General features: G+C 41.4%; 1 protein-coding gene across 3 annotated transcripts in view; it reads right to left on the reverse strand.

Moving 5' to 3' along the window:
* The window catches only part of RUSC2 (RUN and SH3 domain containing 2), a 60,582-nt gene that overhangs the window by 28,711 nt on the left and 7,979 nt on the right, over positions 1 to 23,892 (reverse strand). The window contains exon 2 of one of the 3 annotated variants that reach the window (XM_020880471.2): positions 7,311 to 7,460. The exons of the other annotated variants lie outside the window; for them this stretch is intronic. The gene's annotated coding sequence lies outside the window, so the exon portion shown is untranslated. The remainder of the gene's footprint in view (positions 1 to 7,310; positions 7,461 to 23,892) is intronic. 3 annotated transcript variants of the gene reach the window in all.

The following is a 23,892-nucleotide window of genomic DNA, read 5'->3' on the forward strand; positions in this document are numbered from 1 at the left end:
TCTAATCACTTTTCTTGCTTTCATTCTGGCTCTTTCCTCCCAGCTATCCTACTGACATGACTAATTTCCCCAAAGTACTGCCTCAATATTGGTGTCCTCACCTTACTACTAAAAAGTTGTTAGTGGCCCCCCACTGCCTACAGGATAATCCAAATTCCTTAACGTGGTATTCAAAGCTCCTTCCTACTTATCCAACCATGTTCCAATACACGACAAATTTATTCTGAATTTTGGCTCACTCCACTGGGAAGATATCTGGAATGCTCCATTGTCCTTGCTTTTGTTTCTTTTTAAAGGATCTAGCTCAAATTCTACCATGTCTGGAAGCTTTTCTTTATCATGAAAGTCTTTATTCTGAACTGTTTCAATATCAACTGTCTACACAACTCATTTGGTACCAAGTCTTGGCCATTTCATTGTTATTTATCTCTTGATGACAGCACACTTTTGAAGAGTGGGACTGTCTTATATCTTTTTTTTTTTTCTGTCTTATATCTTGATAAGTAATTCTGAGCCCAGAATTGGCACTCAGTAGGGCACCACCGATGTTTGCTCGGTAAAGCTATTGGATGCCAAGCCCAGTGGGCTAGCTGGACTCAAGTCAGCTTTCAGAAGGTTAGCTTAGCCTGAGAATAGCTTTTTTTTTTCCTTAAACTTTTAAAATCGGTTCTTTTAGTCATTTATTTATTTTTAAATTTTCTTTGGAGTATAGTTGCTTTCCAATGCTGTGTTAGTTTCTGTGGTACAGTGCAGTGAATCAGTTATACGTATATATGTAGCCCCTCTTTTAGAGTTCCTTCCCACTGAGGTCACCAGAGAGCATTAAGTAGAGCTCCCTGGGCTATACAGTAGGTTTTCATTAGTTATCTATTTTATACATGTGTATACATGGCAATCCCAATCTCCCAGTTCATCCTTCCTCCCCTTCCCCCTCTTGGTGTCCATCTGTTTGTTCTCTGCATCTGTGTCTCATCTCTACCTTGTAAACACGTTATCTGCACCATTTTTCTAGCTCCCACATATATGAGATCATCTACAATATTTGTCTTTCTGACTTACTTCCCTCTGTATGACAGTCTCTGGGTCCATCCATGTCTCTGCAAATGGCACAATTTAATTCCTTTTTATGGCTGATACTCCACTATATACACGTACCACATCTTCCCCATCCATCCCTCTGTTGATGGATGCTTAGGCTGTTTCCAGGTCCTGGCTACTGTAAACAGTGCTGCAATAAACATTGCAGTGCATGTATCTTTCAGAATTACATTTTTTTTTTCCAGGTATACGCCCAGGAGTGGGGTTGTTGGGTCATATGGTAGTTCTATTTTTAGTTTTTTAAGGAACTTTGAAACTGTTCTCCATAGTGGCTGTATCAATGTACATTCCCATCAACAGTGTAAGAGGGTTCCCTTTACTCCACACCCTCACTGGCATTTATTGTTTGTAAGAGAATAGCATATTTGATAAGAGGCAAGGAAGGAAGGAAGATGAAAACCAAAAAGTTAAGCCTTAGCAAAGTGCTGAGTAAATAAATCTTCAAGGCCAAGATCTCTCTTAACCCCTCATTTCTTTCCATTTTCACACTAAGGATGGAGAGATGAGTGAGCAGCCATGTCTTCAGTAAGTACTGCACTACCGTTTATCTCCACAGGCATGATCCTAGAGTGAAGATTGCAAAGTGAGAGTGAAGATTGCAAGTGGTCACATCTTGCATGTCGACAGATTTTATGTGGTTTGCACAAGCATTTCTACTGTGGTCAGAATGGCAAGCCTTGGGACACTAGAAAGGCAAGGGATAGCTAAACCCAAGTTAGGCTGAGACCCTTGAAGCAAGCTCATGTGATCCAGGGTTGATTGTTCCTCCAAACTTTTGGAGAAAAATATCTCCAGCTTAAGCCGACAGAATTCTCAAAATTAAGGAGTATGCAAAAATTAATCTGCATCAAAGATACATGGAAACAAGATACTATGAATGAATAACAGAAAACAACAAATAATAGATTTAAACTGCAAGAACTTCAAATATTAAGAACATCAGAGACAGAACACAAATCAGCTATGGGTAAAATGTTTTAAATAAAGGATAAATTCTCACAGATAAGCAGTTAGTAAGAAATTATTAGAAAGATCCAGGGGAGGTGAAAATAAAACATACCTGAATATAATCATTCGCTGCTGAGCATTCTTATGCCTGAACCAGGCTATGCTATAGGGAGTTGCCAGGTGAAAAAAGGATATGGAGGCTAAGGGGAGATAAAACATCTTGCTATAGATCTGAATGGTAGCCTATTCAAAACACTGTGTGAAAATGCTCTATAAATTATAAACATTTTATAGAAATGTAATGCCTTGTTGTTACTCTTTAAAAATACCAGCATCCATTGAAGATTTTACCTGAATTATTAATAGTTATTTACTGTGATGGTTGAAAAATGATGATTTTCTTTCTATTATTCCTCCTACATTTATTAGCTGGCATTCCAATATGAGAAAGATTTCCTGTTTCCTTCCTATTTATTTTTTTGGTATCTGTATAGATTCTTGGCTTTTTAAAAAACATTCAGTGGGTCATAATCTCTTGCTGGGTATTATTGATTTTGATGGTCATTATCTCAGATTTGGCATGATTTGGCTCTTTTTTGTGTGAAGATTTTTATTGTTGTGTACAAACTTTTCAAACTTAATCATTAAAAAAAATTTTTTTTTAGTTATTTAGTTGCATCCGGTCTTAGTTGTGGCATGTGGGCCCAGTTGGCCTGCAGCGTGTGGAACCTTACTTTCTTGACCAGGAATCACACTTGCATCTGCTGCATTGGAAGGTAGATTCTCAACATTGGACCACCAGGGAAGTCCTCAAATTAACTATTTATTTTTGGAATAATTTTCAGAAAAGTAACAAAGATAGTTAGGAGTGTATCCCTATGTCTTTTCAACCAGCACCCCCTAATGTTACCATCTTATATAGTCATGGTGCATTTGCCAAAACAAGGAAATCAACACTGAATACAGTATTATTATCTGAAGTTGGAGATTGTGAGGATTTTGCCAGTTGTCCCACTAATGTTCTTTTTTTTACTATTTGGCTTTTTAAAAACTATATATATATATATATACATATATATATGTATATATGTATATACACATGTATATAACTTTTATAAAATGTAAATGTTTTAAAACAAAATAAAGCCCTCCTCTCCTTCAAAAGATAGGTAGATATATACTGGAGGCTATAGATAAACAGCTTGGACAGTGTTTTAAGTATAGTTTAGCAAATAAAAAGATCTGTATTTCTCATAATCAAGACATTGAGTCGTTTTGGAAACTATCAGGCAGGTAAGTTTTAGTGAAAGCAGTACTGAAAAATAGATAAGACCATGTGATCCGAATACATTTCTGTCCCTAGACTTTCCCAATCGCTCTGCTTACCTTTCACCTCAGGACACTTTTCTTTGGACATTAGCAGGAAGTACTTGCCTGTGTTGACCTAGTCAGGTATCTTCTACACCAGAAACAACCTATATTAGGTAACTCCTTTTGGCCATGTTTTTGCCTCAGACTGCATGAGTGATTCCAATAGGAAAGGTCATAAGTGCCCAAATCATATTGAATAAAAATAAACCATGATTTACCATATACTCTTTTCTCTGAGGGAGAAGCATCCCAACCAAGGCCATGAATTAATATCATCTCAAGAGTCAATCAGTCAATCAAATAAACAAGTCGTAAGTATCCACTGCACACACTTCTGCTGGGTACAAAGCACTGCGCTGGGTGTTTAGGGGTAAGAGCTCAACTTGAGGGGCTCATAATTTTGGTAAAATCATTGCCAACATGTCTCTTTGGAGGGCTCGGGCAGCAGAAAGATGTTTCAGGATGTAAGGTAAGGGTCAGAGCAGTGGTTTCAGACTTTCTCAGCCCCAATACATAGAACAACTCTGGTTGAAGCAGGGAAGGCCTAAAGCCCCATACACTCCAACTCCCTCTCTCCACTTCAGAGGGGCCCCCCAAAGGCTTCCAGGGGAACTTAGGGCTCATATGAAAAACTTCTGAAGATCTCTGGGCAAAGGCAAGACTAAGCACGGTTGGTAGGGATCGCGGAAATGGGGAGTGAAACGAAAACTGCGAGAAATCACCGTTTTTACTTCATGACTCTCAAGTCAGATAGGCTAGGAAAAAGATGTCAATTAACTGCATCAACAGCAGACTTACTTCACAGAAAATAACTTTCTAAGTGAATTCAGAAAAATCAGTTTGTATAATCACCCCCATGCCTACTAAGGTTCTATGTCTTTATAGGCCATGAGATTTGATGGACACTAAATTTCCTCTAAGACAAGTACTTCTCACTGAACTGTATGAGAGATGCTGAAAGAATCTGGAGATTTAAGAATCGGTGGTCATAGTGATTCCTGCAGTCTCTGGGCTGAGTGGCAAGGAGAGAATAAACAGGCTGTTAGCTGCCTGAGAGCACCAGGCTGTGACATCAGGAGTCCGAGTCCACAAACGGAATAGCTGCCAGTGCCCAGGAGCACGTCTGTCTTTCCTCCAGGCTGTGTGTAGCTGCTCCGAGCAGAGGAGGCCACTGCTCTGAACTGGCATTAAGTTATTTTGGACTCCAAGTGAGGCCAGTCAGTGTGCTGGGCGTGTGCTGGAAGAGGCCTAGCCTGAAAGGCTGTCCCAGACACACCCAGCTGCTTCCTTATCAGGCCTCCCTAATGTAGAGTCTTCTTTAGAAGCACAGAGCTTGCTTTGCGTTTGGCTTCTCAAATATGTTACAGAAAGGTTCAGCTAAAAGTCCACCCCCCAAAATCAAACAGACTCTAGAAGAGGCCTGACTCTGAAGTACAACAGAATGGGCTCTTTCCTAGGACCACCTGGTGTGGCTTTATCTCCTTTCTCCCAAGTCTTGTTATTGTTCAGTTGCTAGGTCATGTCTGACTCTTTGTGACGCCATGGACTGCAGGATGTCAGGCTTCCCTGTCCTTCACTATCTCCCGAAATTTGCTTATGTCGTTTGAGTCGGTGATGCTATCTAACCATCTCATCCTCCGCAGCCCTCTTCTCCTTTTGCCTTCAATCATTCCCAGCATTAGGGTCTTCTCCAATGAGTTGGCTCTTCACATCAGGTGGCCAAAAGCCTATCTCCTCCCTTATGAACTGGAAATATGTAGGTGCCTTTAATGGAACAAAAAATCACAGACAGAATATGTTGGGGTGAAACCCCCAACAAGTTCCAAGTCTTTTACCTCTCAGGCTCAGTTGTGAGGAGAGTGCAGCACTAGGAATTATACCCAAGAACAGAATAATCTAGAAACCACTGACTCTCATGGAGCTGTAAAGGGTGTCTTTCCTTTATTCCATAGAAATACCATGATAGTCAACTCAGCTTTATTCCAGTTTCTGGAACAAATGCTCAAATGGGATTACACCTAGAAAAATATTCTCTTCCAGTAATCCAGCCAGCAAGTGCATGCCCTTCTCCATTAGATCAATCATTTGATTCCCTTCTTAGCTCAACTCATAGTACCTGTTTGGAGGCAGGAGGCTAAATCAGATAACTTCTTAAGGTACCTTTCAACTCTAATTATAAACTAAGCCAAATTAAAACCTTGGGCCCAAGGGAAGGTCCCTATGCAGTGTGCTAATAAACGTCCTCCCTCTCAACATAAATACATGGATACACACAGACACACACAGAAACACACACACACACACCACCCCCCTATACTTCAAGTGCCCGACTTCTAACTGCCACAGTTAGAAGTCTCTAAGGACTGAGAACTTGCTGTAAATCTACCTCTTCTGAGGCTGTAGGTTAGGGAGAGAGGGGGGACTACAGAGAATTAGGAGTCAATTCCTACCTTGACAGGTTGAGTTCTTCAGATGGAGGGGGTGGAGGATGCAGCAGTGGATAAAGAGACAGAGAGACAGAGCCTCCTAATGCTAGGTGCAGGAGAGCAGCAAGGAGCAGGAAGCCAAGACAGAGACAGCGAGCCAGGGGTGAGTGCTGAACGGTCCAGCGCGGGCTGCTCTACTCGGGGGACAGCTCTCAACTGTATATTTGCAGAAGCAAGTTAGCTGGGACGAAAAGGTCCCTATGCTTCCCCACTGTTCAGTGTGGTCAACCCTTTGCTCTTCTCTGGCTGCTCCTTTTGGCTTCTAGCCTCTAGGAAGCGAAGCCAGAATGTTTTCTGCTTCCCCTCCCCCATGGCAGAGGACTGAGTCGTGTGGGGCGGGTAAGCTGCTCTCCAATCAGACTCTCGAAAGCTGTAAATAAAAGGCCACATATGCACAGAGAAGTAGGCTATGAGAAGAATCTAGATTGAATTACCATAAGCCAGTTGTGGAGACAGGGTGGGGGAGGTAGGAGAAAGAGGAGAGAGCCGCCTAGCTGCCCTTCAAGGAAACATTCTCATTCAAACACACTCCACCCTCAGCAGGACTGCTAGAAACCATCAAAGCCTTGCTTCCTGGGAAACTATGTTCTAGTCTCACCCGAGTCTCAGCAGAGGGATCATAGTCCCCGAGACTCCTCAGTCAAGTCAAAAGCCTTTTCCCAGATGTGACTTATTTTCCAATGGACTTGAAATAACAGTCTCCAAGTCCAGCTCCCGACGCTTGGTAAAAGCACTGGGACTGCCTTATTAGCAGGCAGCAGCGAAGCCCATTTCTGCGTACCCAATACTGTATTTGCTTTGGTTCTAAGACTAAAGTGAGAGCAAACTGATATTTACTTTAAAAACATTTAAAGCAGGTGGCAAGGCTCTTGCCTGGGCCCAGAATACTCAGGAGCCTAGGTTCTGTAATGATTCAGAGCATGGATTTTGGTTAACAGGTTTGGATTCAAATTGGACACTCTTCCTGCCAGCTGTGGGCTTCGGGAAGTTACTCAACTTTGCTAAACTTCAGCTTCCTCATTCTCAAAAGTGTCATGATATTTTCCCTCAAAGGTTTGAGGGAGAATTGAGTAAGATATTACACGTAAGTGCCTGACACAAGGTAAGTACTCCGTCAGTGTTACTATTATTATTAGAGCTTTGTCAGATGACCAGTGGAGTCCTTACATCTCTCTTTCCTCTCCCAATTTCCCAGGAAACTTAAAGGCTCCAGATCCAGGGAACTGGCAGGGCAAAACCTCTTCAAAAGAGCCAAAGGAACTGAAAAGAGTCTCTTTTCCCCTTCCCCTCCCCTGCGCTAGGACTGAATCAGTAAGCCTGTGCCCATTACACTCTAGACTCACCGGCTGGCCCTAGGAACCTAAAGGCTCTCCCAAACCAAAGACACTAATCCATCTCTAGTGTTACCTGTTGTGGGGCATGCTCCCAGACTGATGGTGCTTCTCCAGGGGCCCCAGATCAGATTCCAGTAGATGGAGGAAAGAAACAGTCTGGTCCCAAGTTGGCAGGATGGGTCCGGCCAGGCTGTTGTCTGCCCATCACAGCTGCCTGTGAGGCCTATGGGTTAATAATAGCAACTCTGATGCCAGTGGATTAAGACGGCACTGTAGGAGGTGTTTATTTTTACATTCTGGCGTCAGCATCAAGTTCTACTGGTTACTGCCCAAATCTAGGGCAGCTTCCTGCTACAGGAGCGGCCTCAGTCTTCTCCAGGATGCTGAGTTGCATTCTGGAGGAAATGAGCCTTGTTGAAAACAGTTTAGTATTAACAGGGACAGGGAAGGGGAAAAGGAACAAACAGAGCTGTCATAGGTCCAGCTGTCTGGTCCCCAATCTCTGGGACCAGGTGGACCTCAACTGACAGCTGTTGTTCACAGCATCCTCCCAAGTCAGGAAGGCCCTGGACAAGGGACCTCATATGTTGTTTACATTGTTTTGGAAGGGTGGGTGTATGTGCACGCGCGCGCACACACACACACACACACACACACTGGTTGCACTGAAATGATCTGAATAAAATTAAGGAAAGACTGTTACTTAACTAAGCAGAAGCTCCGCCTCATCAGTCACAAGTCCCAGATTAGTGCTGTGAGTGCTGACCTTGTGAAAAAAAGAAAAAAACCCACCTGGGAAGGTTTTATAGGATATTTCAAAGAAAGGATGGTTAGGCTGGTCTTTATTTGATTTGTACAGTATTTTCAGCAGGTGTATCAAATCCCTTGAAAAATCATTTGGCTAGAGCTTCTTTCCTAGAAATGACACAATAAGATAGAATTACCAAGAAACCAGCTCTCATCCGGCCAGGAGTCAGTGCCTAGAAAAATCTTTTGCGAAGCCTCCTTCTCCCCCAAGGCACAGAGGTGGAGTTCCAGGGACCTTACACTTTGAACACAGAATCTGGAACTCTGTGGATATCCTGGTCACGTCCCTGAAAGGCAGTCCTAACACAGATTTCGTCTAGTCCCATCTGGCCGACAGGGAGGTGAGGAGGCTAGCAACTGGACAGCTGATGTAAATAGATGAGTCTGGGCTACTGGGGGGTCATGTGCGCCGCAGACTACTGTGGAATGTCAAAAATGTACCACGCACCAGGTAGGAATGCTGACGTGCAAAGAAAGCAGCAGCCAAGCACAGAGTAACAGTGACTCCATCATCTTCCCGCCCGAGGCTGACTCACAGCCATTGTCAGAGACACAACATAGCAACATCATGAGGAGTAGGAAGGTAGGCTGGTGAACCACCCATTCAGTACATTTTTTCTCCTGCCATTCAGGGCTTATCTACCTGGTCATCAGAACAACAATGCAGCCTCAGAATCAACCAGATTTGATGACTCAAGATATGCGGTTTGATCTCAGCTCCATCTGGAAGCTACTCATCCCTAGGACGGTGGCAGGATGCCCGGATAGGAACACTGCTTTCATTCTTGGCTTTTTCTCTGACTTGCTGGGTCATCTTGGGGCAGGGTACCTGTCCTCTCGAAGTTCTAGGTTTACCATTTGGAGAAGGGGCTAATTGTATCCACCTTCTGGTGAGATGGCAAGAAAATATTTGAACAATCAAATGATAAGTAGTAAGACTACAACCTGAGACTATCATATAAGTAAAGTAAGTCAGAAAGAGAAAGGCGAATACCATATGATATCACTTATATGGGGAATCTAAAATAGACACACATGAACCCACCTATGAAACAAACAGAATCACACATGTAGAGAACAGGCGGGTGGTAGCCGAGGGGGTGGGGGGGTGGAGGAGGAACGCAGTAGAAGTTTGCGGTTAGTAGACGTAAGCTTTTATATATAGAATGGATAAACAACAAGGTCCTGCTATAGAGCACAGAGAACTATACTTGATATCCTATGATAACCCATAATGGAAAAGAATACTAAAAAAAGAATATACACATATATGGGCTTCCCTGGTAGCTCTGCTGGTAAAGAATCTGCCGGTAATGCAGGAGACCCTGCTTCGATTCCTGAGTCAGGAAGATCCCGTGGAGAAGGGATAGGCTACCCATTTCAGTATTCGTGGGCTTCCCCGGTGATTCAGAGAGTAAAGAATCCACCCCCAATGCAGGAGACCTGGGTTTGATCCCAGGGTTGGGGAGATTCCCTGGAGGAGGGCATGACAACCCACTCCAGTATTCTTGCCTGGAGAATCCCCATGGACAGAGGAGCCTGGCAGGCCCATGGGGTCGCAGAGAGTCGGACATGACTGCATGACTAAGCACAGCACAGCATACTATATACACACACATATGTATATAAACTGAATCGCTTTGTTGGAGAGCAGAAATTAAAGCACTGTAAATCAATTATACTTCAATAAAAAATAAACAGCAAGAAATGTAAATGCTATAAATTCTTTGGACCAAAGTATTTTAAAACTATGACTGTCACTCATGCATGTAGTAGAGAGGCCTGGCCTTGCATATTTTTCTTCTTCTAGGTCACAGGGGCCATGTTGGGAAGTGAACCTGGCCTGTACTTGGAGGTACAGTTCTTTTCTTTCAGGTGCATAATCCCCACCACTGGCTCAAGGAACAGTTGAAACAGTCAGGAATCTGCTTACCTAGATACAAGCTATTAATTTCCACTACTGTGTAATAGAGAAAGTAGAAAAATGCAAACAGAAAGAAATGCCTCTGCTCACCCACTTGCTCCATCTAAAGGCCTGATAAGGCAGTGTCAGTGAAAGGATATATTCCACTGCTCCGTTAGAACAAAGGCAACAGTGTATTCTACACCCAGTACAAGGCTTCACTCTTTCCCTCTTTCCCACCCAGCAATCATTAGTCCGCCAGGTCCTCAGCACTTTTGGGAAAAGCAGAAATAGAAATGTATTTGTCATTGATGCTGACACCTTTTTTTTCTACCCTAGGGTTCAAAACAGATTTTCCTGCATCCTGCAGCTTCTGGTGAGCTTTCAGGAAACCCTCCTTTCAGCAAACGCTGTCTGTAAAGGGCCAGTAACTACTCAGGCTTTGTGGCCGTAAGATTCTGCCATATATTCCCTTCTTCCTTTTTTTTTTTTTTTTAAAAAAAAAAACACAATTCCTTAAAAATGTAAAAACCATTCTCAGTGTAAATGTAAAAACCTTATAAAGTTATTCTGGCATGGACCATAATTTGCTGATTTCTATTCTGGACTTTAAAGGCCTCTCTATTCAAAATCTGTTTCTCAAAATCCTGACTCCGCTGGGCCCGCCTGGGGATTCTCTCTCCTCTTCTCACACGGCTGTTGCATACATTTCAGAGGCAGCTCCCCTCGAAGGAGCCACTGAGGAATGTGAAGGAAGAATTCTGAGTTTATTTGTATTGGAGCTGACAGGCTGGTTAATTCCCTTCATATAAAGTGCTTCAAAAACATCTGTGGAATTTAGCTTATTGCATTATCATTCTGGAGTGCAGACTGAGCCATAAACAGCCTTTATCTTTCTATTTCTATTTAATAATACTATCCCATGCCTCTACCAGACCTTTTTCTTTTCTTCTCTTGCTCCCCCCAGGTTCCAAACCCACACTTGAACTGACCTGGGTCTCAAGTCCTTCTCTCTTACCTATCCCTCCCATTTCTATATGTGGTATGGTTGTAGATAGCATGGGAACTATCAACAGTCAGATGACTTTGGATATAGTAAATATGGATGAAAGGCATGAGGAGAGAGGTGAGCTTATTTTGAGCAAAGACATAGAGTTGTAAATCTAGGCTCTATTACTAATAGTCAAAATAGCTTTGTAAACAGGGCTTAAACTACTACAAAAGCAACCTAAGGACAATGTGCAAAGAGTCAGGAATTACCAGAGTTATATTGGAGAAGGGATAAGTTACCCACTCCAGTATTCTTGGGTTTCCCTTATGGCTCAGCTGGTAAAGAATCCACCTGCAATGTGGAAAACCAGGGTTCGATCCCTGGGTTGAGAAGATCCCCTGGAGAAGGGACAGGCTACCCACTCCAGTATTCTGGCCTAGAGAATTCCACAGACTATATAGTCCATGGGGTCGCAAATAGTTGGACACAACTGAACAACTTTCACTTTCACTACCTCACCACACAACATAGACTAGAAGAGAATGACTTGTAGCTAAAGAATAATACTTACAGTGACAGTAGCCATTATTTACAGTCTATTTGATATTTAGTATCTCACCTGATGTGAAGAGCTGACTCATTGGAAAGGACCCTGATGTTGGGAAAGATTGAGGGCAGGAGGAGAAGGAGGCGACAGAGGATAAGATGGTTGGATGGCATCACTGACTCTATGGACATGAGTTTGAGCAAACTCCAGGAGATAGTGAAGGACAGGGAAGCCTGGCATGCTACAGTTCATGGGGCGGCAAAGAGTCAGGCACAACTTAGCGACTAAACAACAACAATAGTAATCTACCAAGCTACTTCTGTGCCAGATGTTTGCCTAACACTTCATTTGAGAGAAAAAGCAAAAGGTACAGGCAGATCCTTGTCTAAGGCAAATCCCAATTCAGTGAGAAAGCTATCTGTCATTTTGAAAGGTTCAAGTTACACTCAAAATTCTAAAATGCCTCATATCAGCTTGAGAAAATTATGGAAAAAAGAACAATTAATATAGGAATATTCTTGAAAGTTGTGCCTATTTCATGTATAATTTAGAAATATAACTGGTCACACCTGAAAAAGGGAGAGTTTCTTGTATTTATGTTTATCATAAATTAGCAGGCCCCTAAGTTCACAATAAGACATTAAACTTATGGTTACCTTTATAAGAGAGTTAAGAATAAAAGAAATACATAAAGTACACAGGACTTATGGCAAGGAAGTATATTATAACTGCTTATATACATTCTCTCTCCTCCTTGATTGCATGTTAAGGAAGAGACGGTCTTACTCATCCTTGCAGTCATTTAACCTAGCCTAGAGTCTGGCACATGGTTTAAAATGTTCCCTGAACTGAACTAAGGAGGAACTGAATCTTTACCAAACTAAATTGGAAAAATTTCTTTTTCCAGAGCAGAATTTGGTCCATTACGATTGTGGATGTATTGACACACTCTTAAGTTCTAATCCTCCCTGGTGGGATGCGGGGTGCTGGGAGGACAGAGCTGGTACCGTGGCCGGCCTCTGGAACGTGCAGCGCGAGGATGCCCAGGTTCGGCTCGTCGCCCCGCATCCCAGCACCACACTCCCTTCACTGCTAGTGGGAGCTGCAGCTAGTGGGAGAACCAAAACAGCACATTCCAGCCAGAAGGTCCAACAGACGTCCTCTCTCTGTTTTTCGTCATCCCTTCCCGTTGAACCGCGCCAGTCTTCAACTCCGCTTTGTGAGCTGCTGAGCCTCTAGGAAAGAATGCAGGATGTGCCTCAGAAAGTCCAGCGCTAACTGAGGAACTGTTTGTTTTTTCTTACAAAAGGTCAGTCCATAAAGGTTACATAAGACTCCGCTCTCGTCACTGGGAGCTTTCCCAACTCCAGCTGGAGAGATTCCTCAAGCTGTTTAGAGTTCAGGAAAAGGGTTTGGAATTTCCTGATTGGCGAGCCTGTACTGGAGCCATCTCTGGGAAGCAATGGGGAGGTTCCCGCAGAGAACACTGTAACTCTTGTGCTCTCACTGCCCCTCACTTGTGGCCCCTTTGGGTTCCCCAGGGGACAGGAAATAGCACAATTCGTTTACAGTTAACATCTCAGAACAAAGATGAGCCCCACCACTAAAACCAGAGCCCCACTGCTAAAACGAGTGGCATCAAGTCTTTGAGGCTCCACCCAAAGGAGGCAGAACCTAGGGAGTCGGATAGCTCACCCCAGAAGCACAACAAAGCTCTGGGAGGCCTTCCTCTCCTGCTTTGGGCAGATGTACAGAATTTGTTTGTGGCCCTGAGAACCTCAGATTGCCAGTCTTGCCCAAGGACTAGATGAATGAGCCAATAAACATTAACCGAGCATCTATGAATTTCAAGGCACCGGGCTATGTGAACAAAGCAGACCCGGGGCTGGCCTCCATATAGTGCTTACAGTTCACCTGGGGAGACTAAACAGACAACCGAGTAGTTATGAGCACACAAACTATGAAGTAGGCCTTCGGAATGTGCTATATTCAAAGGATACACAGGTAATCCATAGGAGCCATCTCTGTCCACGGAAGCCGGTTAGCATATTTATTAAATCAGGGACCCGTTTATACTGAATTGGCAACCAAAATTATGCATTTTGGTTGCAAACTCTGGCCCTTCAAGTAGTCACTAGAATCTATCAATAACTTGCTCTCAGTTGAGTCCCATTTTTATTCCCATTCATGCTGCAGGAGCTCAGTCCCTATTTATATCAAACACCTTTGTTTAAGGCATAAGAACTCACTTCAACTAAGAAACTGCTGCTCATTTATAATGAAGAAGCTGAACCCTGATTTGCTCTCTCCAGCTTTAGGCCAAGCACTTTTGTTTCTTTCTGGTCAACACAGACCTTGACCTTGTGTGCATGCTCAGTCACGTCCTACTCTTTGTGACCCATGGTCTGTTGCCTGCCAGGCTCTTCTGTCCATGGAATTTTCCAGGCAAGAATACTGGAGTGGTTGCCATTTACTGCTCCAGGGGATTTTCCCAACCCAGGGATCGAACCCATGTATCTTGCTTCCTGAGTTGGCAGGCAGATTCTTTACTACTGTGTCACTCGGAAGGGAGCTAAGAAACGGCTGGTACATAACTCTGCTCCTAAGGACTAATTTTGGTGGGATCCAACATTCTGTTGATGGCTGTTTGGCAGCTAGTTGCAGTTTTGGTGTTCTTGCAGGAGAAGATGAGCGCAGTCAGAATGGCCATCATCAAAAATTCTAAAGACAAATTATTTGACTCCCCTCACTTCACCTGTACAGTGGGGCTAATAATACCTCCTCTTATAGGGTGCTGGTGGAAGTTAAAAGATAGAGAAAACATGTGGAACAGTGATTGGCATTTAGTGGAGGCTCAGTAAATAATTATAATGAATGTGAATCAGGAACGTCTTCTTTCCTTGAATCTAAATCCTTCCTGTTGTCTCCTGAGGCTGCACCACTGTTCAATTTACCAATTCTCAGCAGAGAATCTTGTCACTGTCATACCCAATGCCTTTCAACAGGCATATCACCTCAGAAGCTTTAACCCTCATGGCGCTATTCTTTGTCCCCTAGAGGCTGGAAAGTGACTCAATCCCAGGAAACATCACAACATACAGAGAAAGTCAGAGTGAATATGCAACTTATCTATGAATCAAGATTTTCCTACCCAGTGAATACAGGTACATGACTAGCTGAATTACCTGTTAGCAGAAGACAGTGAAGGTGAGTCCTCTACATAAATTCATGGGCTGACAAGATTCTCCTTAAAAGGTCTAATTATTTCCAAACATGTACCCCAGGAGGCCCTATCCAAGTGCCATAGCTTCTGCTGTAGAAAAGCCTCTCTAATCTATCCTCTCTTTTAATTCCTAAAATCAGTGCTCTACTTCTAGGCCCTCCTGAAATACCTCTTTTGAGGATTATTATTCAATCTTTGGGCAAAGATTCCTACTGGCTAGGAATAGAGACTATTGCTAGGAATAGAGTGGTAAACAAAACAGATATTATCCCTACCCTCAGGAAGCTTACAATCTAGTGGAGGAATGCAATCACATAAATAAAAATACAATTATGAAATGTCATAAATGCCTTGGAAATAAAGTGCAGAGTATTAAGAGGATCTGATCAAGACTGATGATGGATGTGATTAAGAGGTCAGGGAAGGCCTTTCTGGTAGCTTGTGAAGGCCTCTCTGTAAATTAAATGTTGAGCCTTGAAAGGTTAGCTAAAAGGAAGTTAAACAGGTGAAAAGGTGGGGACACCATTCCAGGCAGAGGGAATGACATGTGTGAAAGGCCCTGAGGCAAGAAAGTGGTTGGTATCTTAGAAAAACTGAAAGAAAACAGTGACGCTGAAAGTGTCCATCATATTTGGCAACCAGGAGTCCACTGACGATCTTGACATAAACAGTTTCAGGGCAGTGGTTAGTGGAAATGAAAGTAGACTGCAGAGGGTGCAAAAGTGAATGGAAAATCCAGCAGATTGGCGGGGTGGTCAACAAAGGTCGGCTGTTACAGTAGCAAGACAGCCACTACCCAGAGGGTGATGTGGTGTCAGGGGATTTATTTTAAAAAGTAAAGACCTTATCAAATTACTATATGCACATGGTTACAAAGTTAAAAGTGAAAGGGCTTCCCTTGTGGCTCAGCTGGTAAACAGATCTATGGTGAAACAGATCACCAGCCCAGGTTGGATGCATGAGACAAGTGCTTGGGCCTGGTGCACTGGGAAGACCCAGAGGGATCGGGTGGAGAGGGAGGTGGGAAGGGGGATCAGGATGGGGAATATATATAACTCCATGGCTGGTTCATGTCAATGTATGACAAAAACCACTATAATATTGTAAAGTAATTAGCCTCCAACTAATAAAAATAAATGAAAAAAATAAATAAATAAAAAGCAGAGACATTAAAAAAAAAAAAAAAAAGAATCCACCTGCCATTCAGGAGACCTGGGTTAGATCCCTGGGTTGGGAAGATCCCCTGGAGAAGGAAAAGGCTACCCACTCAGTATTCATTGCACTATAAAGCTTATGATGAATAATAGAAATCCACAGCTCCATCCCCTTCTATCTCTGTGTCATTTCCCACTACTTCCAAATTTTTTAGTGGTCTCATCTGGCATTTATGTGCATGTTTATAAATCACATGCATATTTAATTATTTCTTAATTTTAAACATTCCTTTTTCACTTCCTACATCCACCTTCCTCACACTTTCTGATTCAATTAATATCCAGTGGTTGCTATGACTTGGTATAGCAAATAAGAGTTTATTTGTTGTTGCTGAGTCGCTTAGTCATGTCTGACTCTTTGCAACCCCGTGGACTGCAGCACGCCAGGCTCCCCTGCCCTTGATCTCCCAGAGTTTGTTTAAACTCATGTCCATTGAGTCAGTGATGCCATTCGACCATCTCATCCTCTGTCCCCTTCTTCTCTTGCCTTCAATCTTCCCAGCATCAGGGTCTTTTCTCATGAGTCAGCTCTTCGCATCAGGTGACCAAAGTATTGGAGCTTCAGCTTCAGCAGCAGTCCTTCTAAGGAATATTCAGGGTTGATTTTCTTTAGGATGGACTGGTTTGATCTCCTTGCTGTCCAAGGGACTCTCAAGAGTTTTCTCCAGCACCACAGTTTGAAGGCATCAATTCTTCGGCGCTCAGCCTTTTTTGCTGTCTGTGGAGTTGCACACAGTTGGACACAACTGAGCAACTTTCACTCACTCACTCACTCACTCACTCACTTTTCTCCTCTCCAGCTCTCACATCCATACATAACTACTGGAAAAATCATAGCTTTGACTATACGGACCTTTGTAGGCAAAATAATGTCTCTACTTTATGACATGCTGTCTAGATTGGTCATAGCTTTTCTCCAAGGAGCAGGCGTCTTTTAACTTCATGGCTGCAGTCACCATCTACAGTGATTTTGGAGCCCAAGAAAATAAAGTCTGTCACGGTTTCCATTGCTTCCCCATCTATTTGTCATGAAATGATGGGTTGTAACTTTAATACTTGACTCTCTTTAGTTTAGTTTTCTATATATTTATCCCTAATTCTTCCCAAATTCTCTGGCAGAACTGTAAAAATTACTCTCAATCTAATTTTCCAAACAGTCAAACATAGTTCCTTTTTTTTTTTTCCTGGACCATAATCCTTCTGGAACTTTCTGTTCTCCTGATACATCATGAAATTAAAAGACGCTTACTCCTTGGAAGGAAAGTTATGACCAACCTGGATAGCATATTAAAAAGCAGAGACATTACTTTGCCAACAAAGGTCCATCTGGTCAAGGCTATGGTTTTTCCAGTGGTCATGTATGGATGTGAGAGTTGGACTGTGAAGAAAGCTGGGTGCCGAAAAATTGATGCTTTTGAACTATGGTGTTGGAGAAGACTCTTGAGAGTCCCTTGGACTGCAAGGCGATCCAACCAGTCCATCCTGAAGGAGATAAGTCCTGGGTGTTCATTGGAAGGACTGATGCTGAAGCTGAAACTCCAATACTTTGGCCACCTCATGTGAAGAGTTGACTTGTTAGAAAAGACCCTGATGCTGGGAGGGATTGGGGGCAGGAGGAGAAGGGGACGACAGAGGATGAGATGGCTGGATGTTATCACCGACTCGATGGGCATGAGTTTGAGTAAACTCCGGGAGTTTGTGATGGACAGGGAGGCCTGGCATGCTGCGGTTCATGGGGTTGCAAAGAGTCGGACGCGACTGAGCGACTGAACTGACTGACTGAACTGATACATTCTGAACTGACTCTCCTCTATGGTTTACAACACCACTATCATGCTGGACTTCTCTTTATCCTCATCCTAGGAATTTTCTTTGCCTCTCTTCTCTTAGTTGCCCTGTGTTCTAGATCCCATGATTTCTTCTTTCTTGTTTAAATTCTCATTTTGCTGAAGCATATTCTGTAATAGCTTTCTAAGACAGGATACACAGTAGGAATATTTTTGTAATGAGTATCTGAAAGTATATATTTTAAACTCTCACAGTTGATAATTTAGCTGAGCATAAAACCCTAGGTTAGAAATCAATTCCTCTCATGAATCTGAAAACACGGCTCACTGCTTACTAATTAGATTCCATTCTTGTTGAGTACAGTGCCATTCTGATTTCTGATGCTTGTATGTAAACTTAAAAAAAAAAATACCGGCTTAAAATTTCTCTATATTCCTAGTGTTCTAAATTTTCATGACGAGTTACCCAAGGGTATGGTATTGCTATTGGTTGTGCTGGGCACTCAGTGGGCACTTTTGATTTGGAGACTTCTTCAGTTCTGGGAAATACACTTGTACTCTTTCTTTTCTTTTTTGTAACTTTGTCTCCACTGACATTGAAGGTTTAGAAAGAGAGGAATTAAACGATGAAGCAACATCCTTGAGAAGTAGTTAGGCGCTCAAATATTCTATATCTCTATTCTTTTAAAAAATTTTTAAGTATACAGGCAATATTGCTAACCATAAGCATAATGTACAGCAGATCTCTAGAACTTATTCATCTTGCATAACTCAAACTTTGGACCAGCTGAACAGCATCTCCTCATTTCCCCCACTCCCAGCTCCTGGCAACCACTATTCTTTTTCCTATATCTATGACTTTGACTATTTTAGATGCCTCATATAAATGGAATCATGCAGTATTTATCCTCCTGTGACTGACTTATTCCCTTGAAACTAAGATCATAATAGGAAAATGGGCAGGATATGAGCAAACATTCCATAGAAGAGGAAACAGAATATAGCTAATAAGCACACACTAAGATTTAAAACACTACTAAAACATTACCTTTTGTTCATCAATTATCAAACAAAATAGTAATAGTTAATCCTGGTGAAGACAACTAAAACAGGCGTTTTCACACTTTGTCAATAAAAGCATATTTGGGTACCTTCATATTCAGGTTGGGGGAAAATGTATATATATACTCAGTCTTAAAAATATTCAAATCCTCTAACTCCACCTCCAGAATTCTATACTAAAGAAATTATCAAAGATTTTTTTATAAGGTTATTAATCTGAACATTTTTCAGAAAAGAGAAAGCTATTTTTTAGAAACCTCAAACGTTGAACATTTGTGTTAAGTAAATTATGGTAAATTCAAACAATGGATTTATTACCTAACTATTAAAAATTTGGTTTCCAAAAATTGTTCAATGATATGTTGTCATTTTATACTTGTCTGTATTTTTCTAGATTTTCAATAGTGAAAATATATTTCACCTATAATTACGGAAAGAGACAAACACTTTCTCAGAAAATATTTTTAAACAAAATAGACAAGATTTGTTTGTTTCAAAGAAAAATATCATAGTATCCTTCATTTCGTCTGTCTCCATAAAAACACAGTTAAGTTTAAACATTTTCTAGGTTAAAATCTGAGCAGTGAATAGCATTTCTTTGGACTGTATTCTCCACAATCTCTTAATCTTAAATGAGTAATAGGTTTATAAACCTAATCTCTATAGGAAGAAAACACAGTGTGGAAATTATATGCCATAAATCACACTCTTAGTGGCACTATTTGGCTTTTGCCTGGGTCTTATGCATTAGAGCCTTTTCTTTCAAAACAAAAACAAAAACCTTTATGTTGACTAAATTTGAGAACCACTGATCAAGAAGCTGAGACTAGAGTTTGGGTCTAACAGTAGTTCTACTCAAAGTGCAGTCTATGGACCAGTAGAATCAGCCTCTCCTGGGAATTTATTAGACTGGTAAATGGTTGGACTTACTGAATCAGACTTACTGAATCAGAATTTCAGGAGTGACAAGTGATTTTTATGCAGCCTCAAGTTTAAGAATTAACACATATCTAGAGGAAATTAAGAAAAGAGGCTAATAGTATGCAAAGGGAGGGAGGCACAGAGCCCATCCAATGTTCAATGTCTATATATATTTAAAGCATATGCATTATTATAAAATATTCTAAAAATAAACTTTTTCCATACTATAAACTAGAAGTTATGGCTAGAAAGTATTTTCTTGGCTTTGGACTAGAAAAGGTAGACAAACCAGTGTAGGTCTTGGATCAAAGGGTAAAAGGAATCTATAATTCATTCCTGGTTCCATACAGCTCATTAAATTAAGGCTAAGCGTTTCACATAGGAATTTCGGAACTGTATGTATGCAGTAAATATTCTGGCTATATTTGTGTCAAACCATGATTGGTTACTGGCAGGTGGTCAGCTGAAGATGATGGGATCTTCACTTCTTTCAACCTCTTTCCACTTTGGAGTCATGACTCAGAAGGCAAAACTCAGTAGTCATCGTGACTGGCTTCAAGTGCGCTTTACAGAGCCCTTCCATTGACAATGAAAGGGAAGTGAATGGGATGGAGGGGAAAGGAGGGAGAGGTGAACAGGTTAGACTCTACTTCTCCCAACCCCTTGCCTTCAAAACAGCTCAGCCTTTACCTTTTTGTGTCCACTTACCTGTGGAATATACTTGAACAAAGATCTCCCCTCTAAAAAACATTTTAAAAATTTCTATTCTCTACTACATATTTTCAACAACCCAATAAAAAGCCACAGCTTAACAAGGAGCTGTTAGTGCTCCTCCTTAACTATCTATCACCACCACCTGGCTGTCAAAAGGGCTCACGACGCATAATGGGCAGGTGGTCTTGCTTCCAGGACTCCCTTCTCCAACCACTATCATTAGGGATGAATAAACTAATAATGTTGCAAGTTGCTGTGTTGGATGTGAGGCTAAGTATATTACATAAAGCAGCCTATAAACTGAACTTGACATTACACTATCTAAGGAGTTAAAGGTTGGGGACTGCTGTTCCAAATAACAGTAATTTAAACATTGCTGCCTCATGTATATATTACTGTATAACAAACATTCCACAACTTAGTGGCTTACAACAATGATTGATTATATCTCACAGTTTTGTGAGCTGGCTAAGGGTGTTTTTGCAATTCCAAAAGATGGGTTCTGGAAATGTTTTCAATAGAAGCAGAATAGCCCTGTCCCACCAAATAAGAGAAGTCCTTCAAAGTAATCTCCTTGGGAGACAATTCACCCAGCAATGCTCCTATTCAAAACATTTCCAGAACCCATCTTTTGGAACTGCAAAAAACCCCTTAGCCAACTCACAAAACTGGATATAGTCATTGTTGCAAGCCACTAAGTTGTGGAATGTTTGTTAAACAGTAATATATAAGCGAGACAGAAATGTTTAAATTACTATCCTTTTGGAGCAGGAGATAAAAAGGTGGTTCCCAATCTTTCTGGCACCAGTTTCATGGAAGACAGTCTTTCCATGGACCCGGGGGATGGGGTGGTGGCTGTGATTTCAGGATGATTCCAGAGTATTATATTTATTGTGCATTTTATTTCTATTGTTATTACATCAGCTTCACCTCAGATCATCAGGCATTAGATCCTGGAGGCTGGGGACCCTGATGTGAAGAATATTTAAAAGGAAATGATCAGCCTTGCAGAAAAACTTCAGCTATCTAGAACCTTCAGAGACTAGGTTGGTCTGATAACAGTTTGACTGTATCTTTTTAAAAACTGTATTTATTTGGCTGCTTCACATTTAGCTGTGGCACACTCAGGGTCTTTTTTTGCAGGGCTCAGGCCCCTTTTTAGTTGAGGCTCTAGGGCTCCAGGGTGTGCGGTTTCAGGAGTTGTGCAGTGCAGACTTCGTTCCCCAAGCAGAGATCAAACCCACATCCCCTGCATTGTAAGATGGACTCTTAAACACTGGACCACCAGGGAAGTCCCTGGCTGTATCTTTAAATAAACAGATCCTTAACAAGAAAACAACATTTTGGAAGTGAAACAACTCTCAGATGAATGGGATCAGCAGTGGGTTCCCAACTCTCTCATCTGGAATTTTTGCTTTTTTCCTTGGGGTCTTCTGAATCCTATCTATACTGACTTTAGGAATACTCTGATCTCTCTTTTATCTTAACATGAGTAAAAACCAATTTTCTATTTTTCCCTAGGGACACTAAATATAAGGTTCTATTTTCTTTCTTACAATAATTATACAAGAAAATAAAGGAAGTACAAAAGTATAAAAACAGATAAACAAGTTAAATATAGATTTTAGGATCCTAAGATAAACTTAAGTATAAACTTTGGATCCTAAAATAACTAAATCTAGCCAGAAGTTGGCTGACTCTTTTTCCCTCTCCACCCAGTTATCAACTCGTTGTCCTTGACCACAGGATCTCACACAAGAAGCCAAAAACAGCATACATTTCAGAGCTCAAAGTCTCATCTTCCAGGAATTCCAGAGAACAGCAATTTTCTGCTTTAAGTATCAAGAATAATGTTTTAAAAACTTAGGTATTTCGGTAAAACTTTTAAGATGTACACTTTTACTTACACACTTTTGTTTTATACACAGTATATAGACTATAACCTAATTTTCCTTTGGTGACTCTGTGCTGCCAATGCAGGGGACCTGGGTTCAAACTCTAGTCGGGGAACTGGATCCCACATGCCCCAACCAGGAGTCTGAAAGCTGCAACCTAAAGATGCCACGTGTTGCAACTGAGACCTGGCATAGCCAAATAAATAAATAAATATTTTAAAAATAAATAAATAAGGATGAGAAAAAAATTTTTTTAATCAGTTTAGTGTTTCTAGACAAAATAATGAACAATCTGAAAAGGAAATTAAGAAAATAATTCCATTTACAACAGCATCAGCAAGAATAAAATACTTAGGAATAAACTTAACCAAGAAGGTAAAGACTTGTACACTGAAAACTATAAAATGCTACTGGAAGAAATTAAAGAAGTAAGTGGGAAGATGTCATGTGCTCATGGATCATAAGACTTAATATTGTTAAGATGTCAATACCTGCAATATGTGACACCTGCAATATGGATGGATATTATGCTAAGTGAAATAGGCTAAAACCACAGAATGACAAATACTGCCCAATTCCGCTTATATCAGGAATCTAAAATAGTTAAATTCATGAATCAAAGAGTAGAAGGATGGCTGACTGGGGGAGAGGGAAATGAGGCGTTGTTGTTCATTGGGTATAAAGTTTCAGTCAAGCAAGATGAATAAGCTCTAAAGATATGCTGTAAAACAATATACCTACAATCAACAATATATTGTAAACTTAAATTTGTTAAGAGGGTAGATCTCATGTGAGGCTTCCCTGGTGGCTCAGATAGTAAAGAATCTGCCTGCAATGAGGGAGAGCAGGTTCAATCCCTAGGTTGGGAAGATCCCCTGGAGAAGGGAGTGGCTACCCACTGCGGTATTCCTGCCTGGAGAACCCCATGGGCAGAGATGCCTGGTGGCCTACAATCCATGTGGTCGCAAAGAGTTGGACATGACTAAGCAGCTAACACTGTGTTCTTTCTATAAAATAATGAAAAGATGTCAACTGCCCAAAGCAATCCACAGATTCAATGAGATCCCTTTCAAAATCTTAATGATAATTTTTGCAGAAATAGAAAAACTCATTCTAAAATTTGTATGAAATCACAAATTTGTATGAATAGTTAAAAAAAAATCTTGAAAAACAGAACAAAGTTGTAGGATTCATACTTCCTTACCACACAGCCTACAGTCATCAAAAGAGTAGGGTACTGCCTCATGAGGGTCAGAACAGCCATCATTAAAAGTGGGGACCTCCCTGGCGGTCCAGTGGCTGAGATTCTAGGCTCCCAACGCTGAGTGCCAGGGTTCAATCCCTGGGTGGGGAACTAGGTCCCACATGCATAACTAAGAATTCACATTCTGTAACTAAGACCTGGTGCAGCCAAATAAACAAACAAACGATTTTTTTTTTTTTAAGTCTACAAGTAACAAATGCTAACAAATGGTGAAAGGAGCCTTCCTACACCATTAATGGGAATGTAAGCTTGGGCAGTCACTGTGGAAAATGGTATGGCGGTTCCTCAGGTTCTATTCTAAAAACAGAATTACCACAAGAGTTGAAA

Source organism: Odocoileus virginianus, chromosome 18, assembly GCF_023699985.2.
Source record: "Odocoileus virginianus isolate 20LAN1187 ecotype Illinois chromosome 18, Ovbor_1.2, whole genome shotgun sequence".
In the NCBI taxonomy this organism is placed as follows: domain Eukaryota; kingdom Metazoa; phylum Chordata; class Mammalia; order Artiodactyla; family Cervidae; genus Odocoileus; species Odocoileus virginianus.